Source organism: Polypterus senegalus, chromosome 15 (assembly GCF_016835505.1).
Source record: "Polypterus senegalus isolate Bchr_013 chromosome 15, ASM1683550v1, whole genome shotgun sequence".
NCBI classification, from domain to species: domain Eukaryota; kingdom Metazoa; phylum Chordata; class Cladistia; order Polypteriformes; family Polypteridae; genus Polypterus; species Polypterus senegalus.
Window position 1 is genome coordinate 51968091 of NC_053168.1, and position 8037 is coordinate 51976127.

Genomic DNA, 8037 nt, shown 5'->3' on the forward strand with positions numbered 1-8037 from the left:
TTTTTGCTGCCCATTTTTTTCACTTTTTATTTACTTATATTAGCTTTTATCTTTTACATACCTGCTGAAATCTGAAATCAGCAAGCAATAATTCTGTTGCCTGTGTGGTATTAGCCATACCATATAGTTTAGTGTCATTACAACATTTAACAAACTTGTAATTTATATTTTTATCAAGTTTGTTTACATACATTAAAAGACGAGCGGCCCCAGAACTGATCCCTGAGGAACAACTCTTTTAATACTTCTTAATTTTAAAAAATGTTTTTGTGTTTGATGCAATTTTATGCCAACTATACAGTGCTCCTTGAATGCCCACTTGTTTCAGTTTGACCATTAGCTTCACATTAAGCACTTTATCAAAGACATTTTGAAAAATAGTATATAATATTGTACGCACTCTTCTGATCAAATAGTTTTCTTTATTCCTCATAAAAGTCTAGCACATTAATAATGAAGCACTGTCTGCCCCATGTGTGCCCATGATGTGTTTCAATAAGGCATTCATACTTTACAAGTGTTGCTTAATATTTTCATATAGTTGCTTTTGCTTATTTGGTGTAAACAGCATGAATTCATGGATTCATCTTGCTTTGTGTTAATGAGGTAGGCTGCTGTTAGTGGTATAATTGTGGAGGAAATGTTTTCTTTGCACATGTTGTGCCTTTTAACACCAATGGATCCTAAAGTGAATGCCACAGCATACAGTGCATCCAGAAAGTATTCACAGCGCATCACTTTTTCCACATTTTGTTATGTTACAGCCTTATTCCACAATGGATTAAATTCATTTTTTTCCTCAGAATTCTACACACAACACCCCATAATGACAACGTGAAAAATGTTTACTTGAGGTTTGGATCTCAGGTCATCTCCATTTCCTTATTGAACTGAGTTTGACGCAATCAGGACAAGAATTAGCATTCCTAAATCTGAGGTCATACTCAAACGATCAGATAGTTACAGAATAATGGCTCAGTACTGTGGCAGCAGTACTGTTGTTGTTGTAATATAGGGTAGTTATCAAGCAGGAGCTAAATCATCTGACACAGTTTTCAATTTACAAGTCAATCCATGAGTCCATCCTCATACATGTTCAAAAGCCTTAGGTAGTGACCAATAGAACTGCTTCACATGAACATGTGACAAACATTAATTTCTGGCCTTAGTCTGTGTAACATGGACAGGGCCTCAACAATTTGAGATGCAACCCCTCCTAATCAAGAAGCGCAAGCAAGTACACTGGAAACAGATCAGGATATGTGATGTGAAAACCAGGAAAGAACAATTAAAGCTGATCCTTACATAGATTTCTAATCCTGGTTTCCTTCTCAGCCTTTACCTATTCACTTCAGGTCCTGCTCAATTTCAGTAGTATATCACCTTCATTAATTTAGTTAACTAGTTCCTGTTTTCAACTTTATTTCTTCTGTGAGTACTTCTAATGTTTTAACCTCCCTATTCCCCTTGTCTTTAGTCTATAGTGTTTTGAAATTGTTTTACCTAATCCACAACTCATGTGTTTCCTGGTGGCCATCATTATGTTTCACTGTATAAAAAGTGATTGCTCAATTCCCAGCCATTTTTCTGCTTAGCATGGTACATACTTCTTTGTGGTAAACATTTCCTCCATTGTTTAAATTATAGATTTTATTTAAATGCTCAGTGATTAGTGCAAAAAACATATTAATATATTCAACTTCTAAACACATTTTTTGTAGAGGAAGCAAAAGCCTATCCCAGCATCAGTGGACGCAAAGCTAGAACAAGGTTCTAGATAGGGTTCCCATCTATCACAGGGCATACTCATGCACCTACTAACACTGGGACAATTTATATTTATTAATCAGCAGGTATTTTGACTGTAAAACTCATTCAAAGAAGGCACCCAAGCCAGTAACTAAATGGGGTCCAAAACACTGCAACTCAGCAATGCTAACCACTGTGGCACTATAATGCTCTGGGTTTAATTATATTATTATAAAATGTACTCTCATTTTCTCTCTTCAGTCCATACCAAACCTCTTGCATTTTAAAAAATTAAAGCAACCCAAAATTTGTCATTGCCACTCTTCATTTTATATAAAATCGTGAGGAAATGTTGTTACTTTAAAGGTACTAAAAGGCATATTCTGCATATTTTTGACAGTTTCATATTATTGGTTGATATTCTGAATAATGTCAGTTTGTGTTGCAAGGTTTTTTGTTTGTTTTCTTTTTTGCACTATAAGGACCCTACAGGTGGCCAAATATTTCTTCTAATTATGAACGTTTGCATAAAGTTGTACAAATACTACAAAGACTAGCAATTTAATTGCAAGCAACTAATAATCCATGAAGATCATTTTTAGCAAGAGTTTGTTGAAGGGATAACAAAAAACAAATTGTAATAAAATTAAACATGATAAATGATTAAGAAAGAGCCATATAGGTAAAGCAGTTTTGTTAATTAAGTTTACTTATTTCAGGCAACAGAAGGCACAACAATGAAATTAATGTACAAAAATTAGAAATGACAAGCGAAGAAACTGATATTTAAGTGTGTAAACATCAAGCAAAAAAAAAAAGCTAATGTAAAGTCTAGCTTTAAACAGTTCACATACAGTAAGATCAGTTTGAAGTGTGCATGTGCCTTCTGCCTACAGTAATAATCAGAAAATTTGGTTAAGCGTCTACTTAGTGAACTCTCATGTATTTGCTGAATCATGTGTTAGGACCAGCCAGAATGGAAGCCTTTTCAGGAAATATTGAATGAGGTAGTAACCAACTCTAAGTGAGAGGCTAGTTCTGCAGTTTATTACAAAATGCAAAACGCAAATTCGTTACTGACTGCTGCAATATAATTTACTGAAGCAGAATTGAAAAGTTTTCGTTTTTAACCTATGGTGTTAGATTAGTCATTTCCTGTCTCAGGACTATATTTTTTACTTGAAGTGATCTAATGCAAGTTGCATGCACTGCTAAACAAAGATGTCAAGATTGTGAACACCTTGACCTACAGTACATACTTTTTGCTTAATTGGTCTTCCTCTGAGTATGTGGGGATTTGAAAACATGCTAAATTTAACTATGTACTTATGTTTTTACTCAGTTTCATTTTGAAGCTGTTAGTTGTTGAACACTATAGTTTTGTTTTTCCCACTCTCCGGTTTTGTTTTTCATTGATGCCACCATTTTTGGGCACCCTGTAGTCTTTTTGTTGTTAGTAACTGCTCCTGTTGCCACCATGGGACAACTGGAAGTCACAACATGTGACATAATTGGGTCACTGGTATAAGGGTCAGTGTCATGGGCTTCTGGGTTGTCCAAGATTGCAGGTTCCAGACACTCTTCTGAGAGTTTTCTAACTGATATTTAAAACCTAGGGTAAAAACTTATTGCTAATAGTTTCAGACTATGAGTAAAGATTTTGGTGCATGGTTGAATTTCATTGTTTTTTTTTTATTTTACTAATGTTTGGTCTGATTTATAGTTAGGAATTTATTATAATGTAACAACAATTTGTCTTAGGTTTCTTTAGAATTCTAATTGCATTTAGAACTCTACTTCATCCCAGACCATTAGGTTTTCTTCTTCCATATCCTGATCCTAAAAAGAAACATTTTCCAACTGTGTCATAATATTAAAGAGTTGGGGCCTCCTGACACAGTTATTCTTGAGGCATATTTAAGGGCCTTTACCAAACTTCTGAGGAAATTAACTAATTCGACTTCTTTTGTTTGGTTCCCTTGGTGTTGTTATAATGTGCTGTTTTCTTTCATTTTTGTTGGTTTCCTTAAGGTTAAGTACATGTTGTACATGAATTATATGATTTTGGGCCCCAATGATTATGATTTTTACATTCAGTTCTTTATGTAATATTTACAGTGTTTAATCTTGATAATGTCTTATTACAATGCTATATTGTGTATGTAAGCACGTCAATTGTTGCCCCGGTGATCTTTCCCAAAACCCATGGGAGTATATGACATACGATGTCATCTTGAGTACTTGAATAAAGACCAGCATTTCGTATGCCATAGTATCCGATATTACAGTTCCCATTTTGGTGTGTATTATGTTATTTTGATTTGTCTATTCCTGTGTACAAACTATTACTTTTTTCTGGTTAAAAGGCTTTGATTATTTGATTAGCATTTTAAACTTGATGACTGATTGACTGTCTTTGCTGGTTTCAACTCTTGCATGTTTACTCAACCATGTCTATAATCTCCTGATCCTTTTTTATTAAAATCTTTTACAGTTTTGTCTTGAGTGAATACAGGTGTTCCCTGCTTGTCAGGTTTGTGTCTTTTGATTTGTGATTTTGGAATTTTTGCTTTTAGACCCTTTCTCTCACAGATTAGTATTTGGATTTTCAATTTAACACTTTTCATCTTTAATAACAGTTTTGATATTTTGCTCCTTCTCTGATATTATGTTTCTTGTTTTGTTATTGAAGATTTTTAATATTTTTGGATTGATTCCTTTGTTGACCAGGGCTTTGGTGTTTTTCTTTTCCCTTATTGGTATTTTTTTAAGACAAAGCCTTTATATACAGTATGTAGGCCATAGGTCTTTCTTGAAGCTTCTGAAATTTTCTGGATTTGTGAAGCCTAAAATCATAACATGTAAGACATATGATTTGACATATCCCACCTGTTTAGCATGCAAGTGCAATGTCTGATGGTGGTCCTACAATAAAAAAAATTTGACGGACAAAGACTGGCTTATATACAGAAGAGATAAAGATTTCTTTAAAGATTAAGTCAGATCATCAAGATTGCAGGTATAGAGTTATTATAGCCAAGATATATTACCTAGTATTCTATTTGGAATGAATTATTAATTCATTTTGGTGCATTTTGAATTTGTTTATCACATTTGTTTTTGTTTCTATGAATTGTTTTTATTTTAGTTGGTTACATTTTTATTATTATTTTGTTGATGTCATGGGACAAAGTGGGCTTCGCTCCATTTTGTTAGACTGGTAATTAATTAATCAATTCATTAACATCAATTACTTCTACCCCAACTTCCCACAAAATCATCATGTCACCATTTTCTGCATGTGTTTTATTGTGGACACCACCTTATAGCTTTTGGCCATTATTATGGTACTGTACATGGTTTAAAAAAACATCTGACTCATATGTCATGTCACAAATGACATCATTGTGGTTATGATAAAAATGATGATTTCTTTCAAGCAAAGACCCTCATTAGAAACTTAGCACTTGAGCAACTAAACAAACCTCTTAGGAAAATGATTCTCTATGGTTTTGATTTTAAGCTTTTATTCTGAAAGAATAAATGGATTCTACTCATTTAGAGAAGTTAAAAACAAACTTTAAAAACAACATTTTTACAAATGGATGATCCTTACCTCTGCAGTACTGTATGCAAAACAGGTGCCAACCTGGAATGATTTTGTTGTACTACTGTATCAGACTGTATTAGACTTGCTATTTGTCTTTTGTTGTCTCTTAGTGCTCAGACCTTGGACACAATCCCCATACAGAACATGAGCCTTTTGTGTGACAAACCTGTACAATTTCCCCATGTGATTACTAAGTCTTCTCAAGCTGAAGGGAAAATGGAGGTAGAGCATACCAAGCACAGTCAAAATTCTAACAATTATGTATATGCATAGATAAAGAAAAATATCTACAGATCAAATGACTAGCTGCCTATTTTCACCTAACTTTAAAAGTCTATTGTTATGCCAAAAATATTGTGAGATTTTTCACGTAATGAAGACTAAAGTTTCAAAGCAAGGTTGTTATACTCAACTAATCGTGGTGCCAGAGAATGGCAACATGATGTTGACTGCATGCAGGCAAGAATTTCACTGTACTCTGTACACTTGACAATAATTACCTTATATAAACCTATGTTTTTTTTTTACTTCTCAATTATGATAATGGCACCCCAACAAATTGGAAATTACAATCACCTAGTGTACTTAAATGTGAAAGGGAAAAGACAAAATTCAAATACAGTATTACTAATTTACATATGTAAAATTCCAAGGTCTGTTCATCTGTCAAGAGATTACTTGCAAACTAATATGGCAAGAATCTTAAACTTAATTGAAATCTTATGATCTGATATGTTCTGGACATCTGCTGAACATCAAGTTTAGCTTCAGAATGCTAGAATGAGAAAGACAGAGAAAGGCATGCAACGAGGATTCATATGGCCCCTGCAAGCCCATCTATTGATAATTCCCCAGGACGTGGTATACACAAGTTCATTTTAAGTATCGTGTTCATTGACAATTGAATGTTAGAAAAAATTATGTACAATGAACAAGTAAAAAGAAGACTTGCGATATCTGATTAACATTGAGCAATTGAGCAATATGTCCAAAATTGAACAGTGAGCTTGCTCTGTATGAACCACTTTTATTTTAGGACCATAGGTTCATTTGCACTGATGAATCAACAAATATGAGGTAGTGCCAACTTAGCAAAGTGCTCCATGTTTATTTAAGGACCAGAGGTGTTTCCTAGTTCATATGTTTAAAATGTTAAGGTCTGTCCATCTGCCACATGATTACTTGTGAACTTCTGGAGCTAGAACCTAGATCTTGGTCTTAATCAAAAGCTTATGACCTGATACATTCTAGAAATTCTAAAAAAATATATACAGTGCATGTGATTTCTCAGTTTGTTTTTTTTTTAATAAATTTGCAAAAACCTCAAGTAAACTTTTTTCACGTTGTCATTATGGGGTGTTGTGTGTAGAATTCTGAAGAAAAAAATGAATTTAATCCATTTTGGAATAAGGCTGTAACATAACAAAATGTGGAAAAAGTGATGTGCTGTGAATACTTTCAGGATGCACTGTATGTAGCTGCAACCTCAGCAAAATGACCTATGTTTTTATGTTTCTTACAGCAAACTGATGACGAAAGTGACATGGCTAAAAAAAAAGACAGCAGTGGCACCTGCTGAGCATCAAGCAAATCTCAGAAGCCAATTACATAATGAGGACCACTGTAACAGGAACAAGTACAATAAGAGCAGTGCCATCTGCTGAGTGTCAAGCACATCACAGAAAGCATGCAAGACAAAATCCAGGATACAGAATGTAAGAACAAGTACAAGAGTGAAATGAATACCAACTAATGAGCAATTCTTAGGAAAATTACATCACTAGTGTGAGCACTATAAAGCTGTATTTGTTTCATGGTGAAAACAAAAGAATGTGTTGCCAAATTGGAAAAATTCTGCCAGTTCAATATTAATCATATTTTTTTTAGGACCACAGGTCCACATCTTTCACTAGTTAAGTTATACCACCACCCAGCCATTTGCTCTTTCACTTGCTTTAAGAATAGTCATTACTCTGAAATAGCTCCACTATAGTTATTACTCACTCTACTGAATACATGTGACACATTATTAGAACAATAGGTTACGTTTTGACAAGAACAGGCCGTTCTGCCCAACAAGCTCTCACACATTCCACCCCATTTTAGTATCTTACATAAGTCATACATCCCTGTACTTCCCTTTAACAACCGATCTGAGTTCAGCACAATATTTACAAACCTCATCTATGCCAAACCGTACTTTGACCACAGAATGAGCACACCTGAACTTACTTGAATCTTCAGAACGAGTTGTGTTACCCCTTGCTTTCTGAGCACTACGTTTTTTATAAAAATACTTTTAAGTGACTTATGTGTTGTGTTTGATTGATGGTACATATGTGATCCAGTCCCGGGTTCATTCCGTGTTGTCAGGGTATGCCTTGCATTCCCGCTCTCCTGAAAACAGGGACTTAGAAAATGGGCAAAAATCTCACAGCTGTATCTATGTTCTTTATATATTTTGCTCTTTTAATCCTTCTTCCACATACAGGTAAATATACATCATGTCATACTCAAAGTGGATGATTGTAATATATTAGCCAACGAGAATGTCAACTCTTAACATTTAACTTTCTACATCCTTATGACTCTATAAAAACATATTTTGTGAGAAAAATAATATTCAGTGTAGGAAAAAAGTAACCTAGGTCAATGTGTACTATATGTCTTTTAATGTC